This window comes from Cupressus sempervirens, chromosome 3, assembly GCF_028749045.1.
Source record: "Cupressus sempervirens isolate cs-2001-9-10 chromosome 3, ASM2874904v1, whole genome shotgun sequence".
NCBI lineage: Eukaryota > Viridiplantae > Streptophyta > Pinopsida > Cupressales > Cupressaceae > Cupressus > Cupressus sempervirens.
In genome coordinates this window covers 81,928,951-81,944,943 of record NC_143120.1, presented here as the reverse complement: position 1 = coordinate 81,944,943, position 15,993 = coordinate 81,928,951, and positions in this window count along the sequence as shown.

Here is a 15,993-nt window from a genome sequence, read left to right as displayed (position 1 = left end):
ATTCAGCATTCTGTAAAACTGTGACAGTGATTCAACATTCTATAAAGCTATTTCAATATTGATTTCTTATTGCAATACTGCATATGGTTCACTTATTTGTATGATGTGTGTTGTTTCTTTAACTGCCAGCTTAATTAGTCTTCAATTTATTATTTAGTTTCTATTTCTGATCTTAGTTACCGATTGTTTTGTTCAGAAACTTTGTCATAGGGACTAGCCAAGTCAAACTTCATAAACCTTCAAAAAAAATTGTTTCCTCTTCTTGCATGGAAAATTCAACTACAGATCATCCACAAAGGATTTTATGTCCTTTTCTTCTAAGGACTCGAAGGTGTAATTTGAGCCTTTTGTTGTATACCCTCCATTAACACTATCTCCTTCTCCCTCTATACTTAATGTAAGAGACTTTTCCATGCTTTTCAAGGAGGATCTCCTATGATTTTTCTGTAGACACCCAAAAGAAATTTCTTTTTAAATTTTTTCACAGTACTTGTAAGAATACTAATCATCTACTCCAAACATTAAATTCCTCAAATCTTTAAACTTTTTGGGTTAGATTACATTGGTTAAGATGACATTACAATATTTTTTCCTAAAACGTTTAGGATCACAGTTTACTATCTGTCTATCTCATCTAGTGGAATTGAGAGATTCTTTTTGAATTACACTATACAATCTTTCCTATTCATCTTTGAAATATGGGTCAGTTAGAAAAAGAAGGGAAATGAGAGATATTTCCTAACATAGAATATAATCATTTCTATCTATCTTATAAAGTTAGTATCATGTTTATGATGCATGTCAAGGTGAGATTAGAAAAAGTAACTGAGAGTTTAAAAATTTTTGATATAGGTTATCTAAGCTTCATGTTCTACATCTAAAAATATAATGGGTTACGTTCTATGATCTAATGTCAAAGTGTGATAGAGAAGAGATTGAAAATTTTGAATTAGATTATACAATTTTTCACTTCACCTTCGAATATTTGAAATCACACTTTATGATCTATGATGAAAATAAGACAGCAAAAATAGAAAGTAGTGATGAAACTAGTTAGCTATAAGAAAAAATAATTAGAAATATAGGTACCTTCTCTTTCATAATTTGTGCTTTCAAGCTATTGTAATGATTGCCCATGCAATTTATCATGAACATGAGTTTCTAGTTCTCCTCCCTTATACAGTTCAATTCAACAATAAGCTGCAAATCTAATTTATGTAAGAAAATGAAGACACATTTTATGTTGTATAAGAAACTAATCATGAGATTAGGTCATATGCGTACCTCACTTTTATGATGATCCATCTTGATTTATGCAAGAATGTCTCATAGGGACTAGCCAAGTCAAACTTCATAAACCTTGGGCATGCAATTTACAATACATTAAAATCAGAGACCATTGGACATATCTATAGGACAACCAGACATATTTGGCAACTGATCCAATCATGGTTGTTATTTTTCCACCCCTAAATTGTATGTTGCACACTATCTTGTGACATCATCCATCTCCAAGGCATTCACAATAATTTGAGATAGCTAATTTATTTTGTATTTGCATGCTACTAAGCTTATTGCATTTGCATCTACTTCAGCAATATTGTCAGATGGTCCATTGTTTTTGAAAATTTGTCTGTGATTTTCAGTGAACTGCTTTTACATTTTGTTGTTTATTTGTTTACATTATCATTACATTTTATTTTCTAATATGACTTAAACAACATATACAATGTGTACTTTTATTTTATGGATGTTTTCTAGCAATATAATAGCTACTTATTGCAGCAATATGTCTTTCACAAATCTTTTGACGAGCATACATGAGGAGGTCAATATGCCCCCCATTGCCACCCCTGTTGCTACACCTGTTTCTACTACTACTTCAACTTCTTGTAGAAATCCAAAAGTTCTATTGACTAAAGAAATGGAGAGAAAACTGTTGGATTTTCTCCTTGAGCAAGTCAACCTAGGAAGGAAAGCTGAAGGAGGTTTTCGTAGAGAAGCATGGAGTGCTATCGAGAGGAGATTCAATCAAGAGTTAAAATTGAACCTTGGAAAGGAAATTTTTAGAAATAAGTTGAAAACATGGAAGAGGGAGTATAGAATAATGAAGGAGTTACGAAATACTAGTGGCTTTTCTTGGAATGAGGTAACTCAATGTGTGGATGCTGAGGATAGCATGTGGGATGAACTTCTAAAGGTAATGTCCTCTTCAAAGTTTTTTTCAATATTAATGTCATAAAAATATCTAATTATTTAATTTTGGCAACATGTATAGAGAAAAGAATTCAAAACTACAAAAGTGTATAAGAGGCAGCCATTCCACTATTTTAATGATCTAGTTGTCATAATGGGAAATGACATGGCAGAAGGAAGTGTAGCTAGAACACCACAAGATGTTGAAGATGGTAACCTTTATGATGATGTTGTTGATCTAGATGATGATGATGATTTGAATACACCTGTGAACGGAGCTGCTGATTTGGATGAAGATTTCCTTCAGTCAAATTAGTCCGCTGCATCTACTAGAAGCATTCCTTCAACACCAACAACAAGGAGGCTAAAGAGGAGGAAGGCAAGCATGGCTGCTTCTGTGGATGTAATATCTGAAAGCATCCATGAGATATGGGAGGGAATCAAATAGTCACACACCATCAAATTTGATAAAGAGGATACTAGGAAAGAAGCTGCAGATTTGTTTGCTACCTTGAAAGCCATCCCCTAAATTAGTCAATAGACTATGACTATCACATCTAATCATTTTATGCAAGAACCAACAAGAGCTATTTGGTTCTTAGAGATGGATGACATAGCGAGGAAAGATTATATTAGATATAAATTTGGAGGATTGTAATATTCTCAGGGATAAGGAAAATAGTATTTTATATTATCTTCAATCTTTTTTAGAACTATTTAGCACTCTATTGAGTGTTCACATTTTTTTGAGCACTTTGGTAACATTTATACTTCAACGTTTTATTCGTGTTTTAATACTCTGCTCTATTTCAAAATTTGTAAACAGAAATTGTGTATTGTGTATTGTGTTCCAAATGTATCAAGTTTATTGATGTTGCATAATTTATGATACAATTGCATTCTTTTCTTTGAAACAATTGTATTTTTTCCTTTTCTTGTATATGTATCAGCTTGAATGATATATGGCTCAGCCCTGTATTTTTTCCTTTTCTTGTATATGTATCAACTTGAACGATATATGACTCGACATATATAGCCATACTAGTTGTTCACCCTCTTAAATTCAATGGCTCTGTAATCCCTGGTAAGTTTGTTTGATCCATACCACCAAAATGAATTCATTTGAATTCTATTTAACCTCTATATCTGGAGGCGTTCTCAACTATGGAATCACACATGCTAGTCTCACTCCATTTGATCTTGTCAAATGTAACATGTAGGTATATACTTTGTTGATCAATGGTAGAGTTTGAACAATCAAAGATCTTGTTATTTTGAAATTGAGTAGAATGAAATAGTTCATATGTTAGGTAATTGAGTTTTTGGGATTGATTATATTTTTATAATAGTGCTTTTGGATTTGATTATATTTTAGAAAATTTACATTTGACTCTATGAAATTGAATCTGACTTTGTCGAATTGTTCTATAATGAAGTTTATAAACTCAACTTGTGTAATAAAGTTTAATATTTCACTGTGATGAAGTGCTAAATAATAAACCTTTGTATTTGTGTTATAGAGTTGTTGTAATTGAGTTTCTAAATTTCGTTGTGTTTAAGGAAGTTTCAGGATCTGGCTATGACAAATTGTTGTGTAATAAAGTGTAATAAAGTGCCTTAAGCTTGTGAGTGTTTATAAATTATAAAAAGCCTTTAAGACAACAATAGAGTTCCTTCTTCTAGCTAGAAAGTTTAGAAAAGTACCAAATAGACTGTTTCTTGCCATTTGTGGCATTCGTACTCTTCTTATGCCTGAGTGGCAATTCACAGCTCTCCAACATTTTTTATGATGTTGTATACTATCTGAACTTTGAAGGTACTAGCTACTAGGCTAAAGACTGCCTAAGTTGCATAATTCATGGATCCAGCAACATAGCATCATAGACCAAAAAATGAGTTCAATACAATTACATACCAACTTCACCTTTAGGCTTTAATATTTAGTTTCTTTTACAAGATTAAAAATGTTTATTTTGAGGACTACTTGATGATGATTATTAATGCCATCATCCTTTGGTTCCTATTCAATACTTAATAGCTATAGGGACATTTGTAAATAAATCATCATCCTTACTAACTATGCAATTGATCATGATGACCTGATCAATCCCTTGCTTCACTAGAAGGATTTAGTAATAATTAAATTATGCCAATTTCGAAATAGATGGTGACAAGGAAAAATTATAGTTGTGTAAGAAGGTTTTTTTTTTGCTTCTGTGCAACAATTTTTAGTTGCTCTATAACAACCTACTTATTGTTGTGTAACAAGTTTTTAGTTGATATGCAACAAGTCTGCATATGTAGCGATTATTTTTTCATATCCAACAAGTCTGCAGCTACAACAAGTCTATATTGAGCAACTTAAAACAAATACACACCTTGTACCTTTGCAGCCATATCTTCACATCAGGTGCACCCTCGTTACTTCCTCCAAAATATGCAACTAATAAATGGTTGGGCTCAATCTGTAGAACCAGTCCAAAGCAATGCTAGAGGCCAATGGAATAAATGACATGAATAGATTGAAAATTACTTCACTTGCCTCAACAATAGTAGATGCATGGCAACTATTAAAAAAAGCAGTATGAGCTTCAAATGTGTATTCCTCTTTCACAATAAGTGGATTTGGAGCAGGCAAAGGCTCCCCTGTTGAATTTTGGATTAAGTTAACACTCTGTGAGTATTGCTTTTCCATCTTCCTACATAACAACATTCATAAGTGCATTACATATAATATTTTTACTTGAATAGTCATTCGTTCTAATCAGCCTCAATCCCATTAAGGCATAGGGATTTTGTATTGTTGAATTAAATGGTCTTAGAACATATCACAGTTTATGTACTCGTTTAGAATCTTAGATGATTGTTCTCACTAATGTTCAGCTCAAAAATAAATGGTTTTTTTGTTTGAATCTTAGATGATTTAACTATTTTAGAATAGATTGCTCAATGTGATCTTGAAATCCTGATGTAGAAAGCATACATAGCCTATGTTGATTCATAAGTAATCTTTATCTTAAAATGGAGGGTTAGAAACTAATACCAATTAAGAACCTTTTATGCAATATGTGCATTTATCTCTCCAGGTGATAATGAAGATTTTTTTTGGTTTCATTGGTTTCATTGTATATATTTACAGGTTTAAAGCTAACTAATTTTTAATAAAAGTGAGTTTTTGTTTTGCAGAGACCTTTGTAGATGTAGGCAGTATAGCTCTTAATCTTGAATACAACAAGCTCAAACTCCTCTCTCTCTCTGCCTTTCAGGATAATTTGACTAAGAATCTTTTTGTATAGCAAGAGTTTTATTTTTTTGTTTGGCGAGCTTTGAATTTTGGATTAAGTTAACACTATGTGAGTATTGCTTGTCCATCTTCCTACATAACAACATTCGCAATTGCATAATTAAATATAATATTTTACTTGAATAGTCATTCGTTCTAACCAACCTTAATCCCATAAGGCACAGGGATTTCGTATTGCTACGTTAAATGGTCTTAGAACATATCATAGTTTATGTACTCGTTTAGAATCTTAGATGATTGCTCTCACTGATGTTCAGCTCAAAAATAAATGGTTTTTTGTTTGACTCTCTTGGTTTCTTCTTTTATGCACTCCAAGCTGGATATGTTCTAATTCAGCATTCATAAGGACTCTCCCCCAATGGTTGCCTCTGCTTCACAAGTGCTTTACTTGGATCACCAATAATTATTGGATAAATAGCTTGAATTTGAAGAGTGGGATTATGCGGATTATGCAGAGCAATTGTATATAAAATATTATATCTTGCTAATTGAATGTTTCATTTTATTTGTATTTGTTCGTATTTTATACAAGTTTGATGGATTTAAATTTGCCAGTGTGTGAGTGTGGCGCTGGCGTAGTAGTGAAGACCTCGCACACTAAGGATAATACAGAACGTAAATTTTATTCTTGTCCAAATGCAACAAAGGTTATTACTAATTTTTGTTGTATGAACTTACATTTTTGTACCAACTAATTATTTTCGACACTACTAATTTAGAATTCGTATTGCAGGTGGATGGTGGTTGTAATTTCTTTCAGTGGGTCGATCAGGTCCCCCCAACATCTGTCATAGCTAAATCCATAGCACATGAAAGTAATGATTGCAAGTTGTGCAGAATCCGAGAGAGTGAAAACATGTTTTTTTGAGGCATGTTGAGAGGCATGTTGGGAATTATAATTGTTTCAATTGTACTAGTCTTTTGGGACCATATGCATAAATGCAGTTAAAAGCCAAAGCAACTATTGTAATTTATTTTATGATTTTGAATAGAAATGGTGGACATATTTAATAATGATTTGACTATTTTATTGTTTGGAACTTATTTCTGATTGTATTGTGGTGACTAATTCTATTAAAATGATGAATAAATTATACTAGTTTCATTACTATTTCAATTGATTAACTAATTAAAAAAACAATTCCATATTTTAACTTGTTTCTTCATGTTTCTTTATTTTGGAGAGTTGAGTTTTGGTTAAGAATTTGTTACATTGGAAAGATTAAGAATTTGTTACATTGGAAAGAACAATTTTTTATTTAAAAGAATTTAATGGAGGATTTTATTTTTCATAAGGAACAAAAAGGTTTCACGTTGAATTTAATGGAAAAATGGTGTTTTTAAAAATATTTTATTAATAGAAGAATTTGGCTAAGGATTTCATTGTTTTAATATAATTACTTACTATAATGTGTTAATGAAGTATGAATCTTACTTACAAAAATTATGACAACTAATGTTCTTTCACAAAATCATTTCGACAATTTATTTATTAGCTTAATAATATTTATTATATTATAGGTTGTGCACAAATGATAGACAGTGTCAATGCAACAAACCAAATCTACCATTTGTTATTATTTAAAATTACAATAGAAGTGTTCTGGTAATTTTTAAATAATTTTAAAATGACATTAACCAACCATTTCGTCGGCTGGATAGCCATTTCACAAATGATAAGGCCATAAGGTTCTCATGTTGGAGAGTATATGTGATCTTTGTGACTTAAATGTAAAATTTGAAAAACATAGAAAAATAAATAAATAAATGTTAAAAGTAATCTAACTCATTCAAATGTATAATGAAAAAAATATTAAATAACAATAAAAAATAGCCTTGTTCCAATTCCACTTTTGCACAACCAAACATAGGTTATACATATTCCCTATCAAATTCTGGGTGAACAAAACAAAGAATAGGAATACGTATTCCATTTTTGTATTCCCAGAATAACAAACTCGGAATAGGTATTCCTATTCATGTATTCCTATTTCGCTTGCCAAACGGGCCCTTGGGTCATGCATGGCTAGAAATGAAACAATGAAGAAATTTAAAAAATACGAAAATTGGTATCATTATTTCATAATATAGTAAGGATTTTAAAAGTTTTTTAAACATTAAAAACAAATGAAAATTATTGTGTGAAAAAATTAAATATTAAAATAAATCAATAATATGCTCATACTTTACATATTACAAAATTGACAGAGTTATAAGGAGACAAATTAGTTTAGACTTCTTCTTCTTTTCAATAAATTATTACTCATATTTATTATTATTCTTTTTAATGATATATATTTATTTTTATATATTATAATTCTTTAATTAAATTTTTTTATGTGTTGACCATTTTATGTTTATAATTTTAATATCAAATTAAAAGTTTTAATATGAAATACTATATATATATATATATATATATATATATATATATATATATATATATATATATTCGAGAAAAATAAAATTACAATTGTTTAATATTGGATATAAAATTTTGTTGTTATAGATTTTAGCAATGATTTTAATATGGTTTTTAATATTTCAATAATCAGGAGTCAAAAAAATATGTACTAAAAATTGTATATGTTTATTTATTTTAAGGGGTAAACGCTTTGACCTGGAGCTATGAACTAGTGAGGCCACAAATGGGGGACCTCATCCCCATGAGATTTGAACCTTGATATTCAATACTTAGAATTTATGTACCTTGATTTTAACCTTCAATATGAAATTATGATGCTTAGAAATTATGATAGATGGAAATTATGTACCTTGATTCTTAGATTTAATTCATTTCTAATTATTACTATTTATCTGTATTAAATAATATAGTAAAACTGCATTTTCTAAAGTCTATTTCATTCATTCTCTAAAATTTTAATTAGAGAAAATATAAAATAGCTTAACAAAATTTCTCTATAGAGAATAAAATTAGCATTGATACTTTTTTTTCATTCATTTTATATGTATTTTAAAAATTCAAAATTGCTATAATGGTTGTAGTATTTTTGCATTGCAATATATAAATTCATTTCTTCAAATTTTATTTTTTCCACTTCATTTCAATTCTTTATTTATTCAACCTACAATACAACCATCATTACGCCTATGCATATGGCAGGAACTATGATGTTATGTGTCTCTTGTTCTTCTCATTCCTTTTTTACCACAGAATATGAGAGGCAACATACCTTTGGAACTCTCTAGCCCTTACGTCTGAAATCTCTCAATAACATAGAGAATTAGGAGTCTCACACCTGCTGTGCCGACTTTCACATCAATAAAAAATTACACTTCAGTCTTTGTATTCGCATTTGGTTGATCTCAATTGGAAACCCTTCATTTTATAGAAGCCCATGCTTACTGAATTTAAGTGAATTGGTTACAGAATTAGTAGTCTCTCACCTACTTTGCGGACTTCTACATCAATAACAATTTACACTTTCATCTATATATTTACATTTCGTTAAACTCAATTGGATACCCCCTTCATTTAATTGAAGCCTAAGCTTAGTGAATTTAAGTGAATCAGTTGGATATTGACATGTATGCAACCAAGAGGACTTTGCAGATTGTTATCCCAAAGTAACATGCACTTGCTATGGAATTAGACATTTGAAGCAATTTTTTCATTGTTGCATGACTTCTAAGAAATATGCTCTAGTACTCTGGTACCTTATACTTCACTATGTGATGCTCTGATATTTTTGTTGAATTGATTAGTAGATGTGTTCCTATAACTTTACCTCAAGCTTGGGGCATACTTAAAAACTATGTTATCGATGCATCTGGGTTTTTGCCTGGTGCAGATGCTAATGCGCGAGGATGTGTGGGTGCATTAGGATGTGTGGCGGATGCTTCTAAGAAGAGTCATCCTCTCTTGCGGATGTGTGCAGGGTGCTCCGGAGAGTATCCGAACACATCCCGTGAGCGTCCGACCTTTTCCACCGCCCAATCACTTAAGTGACTCAAAAAACATGTGTTTTAAATAGTTTTTTATTGTTTTTTTCTTCCTTCTATTTGCCTTAAAACCCTAAAACGACCCTTAAAGAGGCCATTCATTGCCCATTCTTCCAATTTTGTTTTCAACTGGGCTCTCTTATCATTTGGTCTCCATTGTGAAATTCTGATAGCAAGGTCATTGTTTTGAAGAGGATCATTCATAGGGTGTCTATTAAGCTTCCACAAAGGACTAAGCATCTAAGGTAAGCATCCAATCCATTTCATGAGTTTTTTTAGTTCTTCATAAATTTTTCAAATTTTATGAGAAATTTTTCAAGAAATTGTGTTTTTTTTTTTTTAAGGAGTGAAGGAGTAAGTTTTTTTAAACATTTCTAAGTTGTTTTTTCTATTTTCCTATTAGATTTATAGTTGATATCGTGCAAGAATGGCCACTACTGATAGTCAAAGTTCAGCAGCAGGGCAAGAACGAAGTGATAACTTCAATATTGATGCGGCATCTCCATTACGGAGACACACCACAAGATTATCACAAGTTTCTGGAGGTGGGTCATACATTTGGAGATGCAATATATGTCATAGTAAACCATTCAACAGCTCATATTCTCGGGTCAAAGCTCATTGTATGGGCCCTACTGGTAAAGGAATAGCATTGTGCAAGGGAAGTAAAGATGAAAAAAAGTTGAGCGATGCACAATTAGCTAGATTCATAAAAGAACAAGAGGTAGTTGATCATTTGGTGAGCAAATCAAAAACAAGTTTTTATGAATCTGCATCTACAAAGAGCAAAGTGAATGTGCCTCTTGATCATGTTGCATCCTCCAAACATCCATTCTTGGAAGTGGCAGAGGATGATGATGAAGTAGAAGTTATTACTCGCAAAAGAAGTCTGTTGGATTAAGCATTCAAAATGGAGGCAAGAAAGATTGCTGATGAAGCAATTGCACGGTGCCTTTATGCCAATGGTCTTCCTTTCAATTTGGTAAGATTGCCATATTGGAGGGAAATGGTTGCAACCATCCTTAAAGCACCAGCTGATTACTTTAGCCCCAGGTATGAAAAGGTACATGCTACTCTTTTACAAAAAGAAAAAATTTCTATAGACAAAGCTCTTCAACTAATTACAACATCTTGGAAAACTTTTGGCATAACAATAGTATCTGTTGGATGGAAAGACACAAGAAACTAACCATTGATAAATGTGATTGCAATGTCCCCCAAAGGGGCAATGTTTTTGAGGGCTATTTGATTGTGAAAGACAAGTTAAGGATTCACAATTCATTTCTAGAATTCTCATTGAGGCAATAGAGATGGTGGGTAGTGAGAATGTGGTCCAGGTGGTCACAGATAATGCCACAAATTGTAAGGGTGCAAGTGCTTTGGTTGAGTCTCGATACGACCATATTTTTTGGACACCATGCACCGTACACTCTCTCAACTTGGTCATGCAACAAATCGGCACCCAAATAGATTGGGTGAAGCAAATATACCAAGAGGGAGAGGAGATACAAATGTTTGTGACAAACCACCACATGTCACAATCTATATTCAGATCATTCTCCAAGTTGGAGTCGTTGAAGGTAGATTTAAAATTGTAATTATTTAGTTTCATTTATTTATTTATTTTGAATAAGTTTTATATTCATGTTCAATATCAAGAAATGTTTCTTGTTTATAACTTCATTTTATATTTGATGTCATATTGTCAACTTGCTGATAGGTAGTTGAGACTAGATTTGCATCTCATACTATTGTTCTGAAACGACTCCTCAAGGTGAGATCAACATTGAGCCAAATGGTTATTTGTAACCATTGGGCTATATGGAAGGCTTCAAATTCAAAGAGAGCCTTGAAGGTCAGGGGTATGATCTTGGATGAGCACTGGTGGGCTCGTGTGCAATTTGTGTTGGATTTCACAGAGCTTATCATGACTATGCTACGCTTTGCCGATATAGATGCACCTTGTATGGGGGATGTGTATGATGGCATGGACACCATGGTAGAAATGGTAAAGCTCTCCATACAACCACATGAGTCTAACCCCACAGAATGTGAAGCCTTGTGCAAAAAGGTGGAGGATATCATTCATCATCGTTGGGAGAGGATGACTACCCCGTTGCACCTCTTTGCATATGCCTTATCTCCAAGGTACTATAGCCAAGAAATACTTGCTATACCGGATAGAATTGCACCATATGCGGATGAAGAAGTTGCTACTGGGTGCTACACTGCATTTGCAAGACTCTTGCTAGATGAGGAAATGCACAAAAAGGTGAGGCGAGAATTTGACTTATTTTCTTCAAGATCAATACTTATTCCATATGCAATTAAGAACCAAAATGACATGGGAGGTATCTCATGGTGGTACATGCATGGTCAACCATTCAAGCATCTACAACGTCTTGCAATCAAGATCCTCTCACAAGTAAATTTTTATTTATTTATTTCTAGCAATTGTATTCTACACTTTAGTGTTTAACATTCTCTAATTTGTTTTTAAAATTTTATGAACACTATTCAGGTTGCAAGTTCTTTTGATGCTGAATGGAATTGAAGTACATACTCATATATCTATTCAGTGAAGCGCAACCAGTTGAGCTCAAAGAACGCTGAGGACTTGGTGTATATACATACCAACTTGCGTCTTTTGTCACATAAGGAGGATGGATACAAAAAAGGGTCAACCAAGCTTTGGGATGTAGCCCCTGAATGTGCAAACTTGGATGCAACACTTCAGGATCGTACTGTGATGACAAATGATGATGTCAATAACATCATAGCACGTGCATCTAGCACAATTGGAACTATGCATGATTCAAATGAATTTGCAAGTTTTGCAACAGAGGGAGATGATAAGAATGTGAATTTTTTTGAGAATCCTTAATTTGTGAATCTTGAGCATTGACTTTTGATTGATCAACATTGAAGTTTTGAACCATGAACTATGTTTTGATTTTGCAATTCAAACTGCATTGGAATCTTGATGTTTTGATTACTATTATAATTTATAACATATTTCAATTTGATTATGATAAATTATAATGATTCAATGACTAGTTTACTTTTGTATTGTTCAAATGAATTTGCAAGTTTTGCATCAGAGGGAGATGATAAGAATCTGGATTTTTTTGAGAATCCTTAATTTGTGAATCTTGAGCATTGACTTTTGATTGATCAACATTGAAGTTTTGAATCATGAACTATGTTTTGATTTTGCAATTCAAACTGCATTGGAATCTTGATGTTTTGATTACTATTATAATTTATAACATATTTCAATTTGATTATGATAAATTATAATGATTCAATGACTAGTTTATTTTTGTATTGTTCAAATGAATTTGCAAGTTTTGCAACAGGGGGAGATGATAAGAATGTGGATTTTTTTGAGAATCCTTAATTTGTGAATCTTGAGCATTGACTTTTGATTGATCAACATTGAAGTTTTGAACCATGAACTATGTTTTGATTTTGCAATTCAAACTGCATTGAAATCTTGATGTTTTGATTACTATTATAATTTATAACATATTTCAATTTGATTATGATAAACTAGAATGATTCAATGACTCGTTTATTTTTGTATTATTGTATATATGATATTTCTTGTATTTCTTTGCATACATTGTCATAAATTATATTTGACAACCACACACACACTCAAACACATCCAAAATCTTTAAAAAAAAAAAAAAAAATCCACACATCCACGCATTAGCACCCCGCACCCGCATCAGCATCAGAACCAAAATCAGTAACTTCTAGCTTTAAAAGAGTTTAACCATGTATTATTTATAAAATTCTCGATGTTTTGTCAATTTAGGACATTTTTAAGATTTTTACTGTTGGGAGTATTGTCATTATTTGTAGTCCAGGCAATTTGGGTATTTTAGTCATGCATTGTTGGTTTTCTAAATGTAGATATCAACTACTTATGCTGTCTCAAACACTAGGATACAGTAACTGTTATATTTTGGATACACAAACTCCATTGGAACTCCTTCCAACCACAGATCCAACTGCTCTTGAGTGAACTGTTATTTTTTTGCAGGCCAGACAGTTTGAACATTTAAGTCGTCCTTCATTTGTCCTATGTTGTCCCAAAACTGCCTATATTGTCCCAAAACTGCCTATGCTGTCCCAAAACTAGACTAAGGTAAGTGTAATGTTTTGGTTCTGGGCATATCCAAACTCCCTACATCTTTGCGGGAATTCCCACATTTGTTTATCTGCTTAAAAAATTAAATTAACAAGACAACATAAGCTTTTACTATTTTTTTCTGTCCTGCTAAATTGCTAATTGCAGATACACCCTACCATTCTGCTACAAAAACATACAAGCAAACAACTGTACACGAGAACCAAAGAGCAAACCACCAGCTCCTATTTTTTGGCAGCCCAGGAAGTTTGAACGTTTCAGCAATCACACTGCTTTTAAAGGGTTATAAAACAAGTCATGATAAGTTTCCTGACACTTTCTTGTGCCACCAGTTGCAGATATACCATTAGAACAGACACACAGCCACAACAAACAGAATTGGTTGTAAGCATTTTTTAGTTCACATGCACAAGCTCCAATCTTACTTCCAAATCTAGTCACCTTAAATTCTAAATGTAACTAGACTCCTTGGTGAAACCTATCGGCTTAGTGTAGCACAGAAAATATAGTATGCAAATGCTAGCATAGTTAACTTACATAACTTAATCATTTGAGTATTCCTGTTGAAGCAAACTATTAAACCCTATAAATGATCTAGAAAGGTCATTCTTTAAAATGGGCAACTAAACCAAGTTTCAGAAGCTGACTATTTAATAAAACAGATGCATATGCGCTCAAGTACCCGACAATCAGAATGTCTGTACCTAACAAATAACACTGGCTCTAGTATTGTGTTTGACTGGTACTAACTGATTGTGGTCAAACCCCTCTGGTAGAATTAACAGTTCAAAACAGCTGTGCTCACAGCAAAACACGGGATTAGAAGGAACAGATACAGGCTCCGTGTGGCCTGGCAATGGGATATGGCACATGTATGATGGAAAACCAAGTTATACATTCCATTTACAATATGAAAACCAATGATTCATTTTGTGAGGTGTGTGATGGAATTCCACATTAATTATGGATCAACTAAGGTCTACCCTCCCACTCTTGGTGCTTAAGACTTGCAACTGATCCCATTAGATCATTAAGGGTTCCAATGTCCACTATAAAATCCGCTGAATAACTGATTCAATTAAAACAAAGCAGGAAATATCTTCTTGTAAATTGTCATTGGATTCCTTTGTTCTTTGATAATGCAAACTCTGGCTTCCGATTAGGTCAAGTTGTTAGTTATACTCTTAGTTACTGGTTCAAGTTCGGTTGGAAATACAGGTTCGAAGAACCACTTCACAGGTACGGCAAAATTTTGGAAAGGGTTTTGGGTTCGTTCGTACAAAAACATGTAAAAATAATTTTAAAAATTATATATACATAATTATGAAGCCTGGAAGCAGAAACTTATATAAAACTTTATATATATCTGATTTTATTTCTAATATAGCTCAAAATACAATCTTCCAATTCATTGCACAAACTTACTTCTGTTCAATCACCTATTTACTCACAAAATCACCTATTTGCACACCTCAAATGATGTTAGAAGCCAAAATAACCTATTTACATTCACTTTATTGGGCTGCAGAACTCAAAACAATATCAAATATGTTATAAAAAATGACGTTAAAGCCGTCCGTCGCCGGAAATTTGCCTGAGTTCTATGTGAAATCGATATGGGCACACAAATTCACCCAAGTTCAAATTTCCAACCTGTGGGTTCGAACCACCCCCTTGCAAATGTAACCCTGCTCGAATTTGGGTCGAACTGGATCAGTATTTCGAACTGATTCAAACCCAAACGTGGTTCTCGGAGCAAACCAGCGAACCCAGGTAACTAAGGTTTATACTCCATTAACAAATTCAAGCAGCCTATCAAAAGTTCTAATTTCAAGCCTTCAATTAACCAGCACTGGTCCATCATGTGTTCCAATTAGGATAAAGATGGATGAGACTGCAAGAGAACCCATAATCATGAGGAAAACCTTTAGTTCCCATCAGCATTAGGTTTTCTGGCCCACAGAGGCTACATCCATTTGGCTTGTTTTCCCACCACATTTTTATTTCTCGATACACTAACAGGTAGCTTCTTTGAATTTGTTGTTCACGCTCAGATAGTTTAAACCGTAATAATCCCCTGCGCTAAGTTTCTGTGTTTCATATGTACTAGAACAAAAAAATAAGAACAAGAGCCTTATAGAAGAATGGCATCACAGAGAAACAAAGGGCAGCATGGTTAGGCTCTTACATTAAGACTATTAGGCCTCCCACTATCAAAATTATGCAGTGCTATGCAGTCAGAATTAGCATGTGACCCAACATGAACTTTCCTAATGTGTATGTATTTTCAAAATATTGAGCACATATCCTCAAACTACAGAGAGATAATGACTGGTCCCCACTAATATCAACAATAACATTCAGAAAAAAC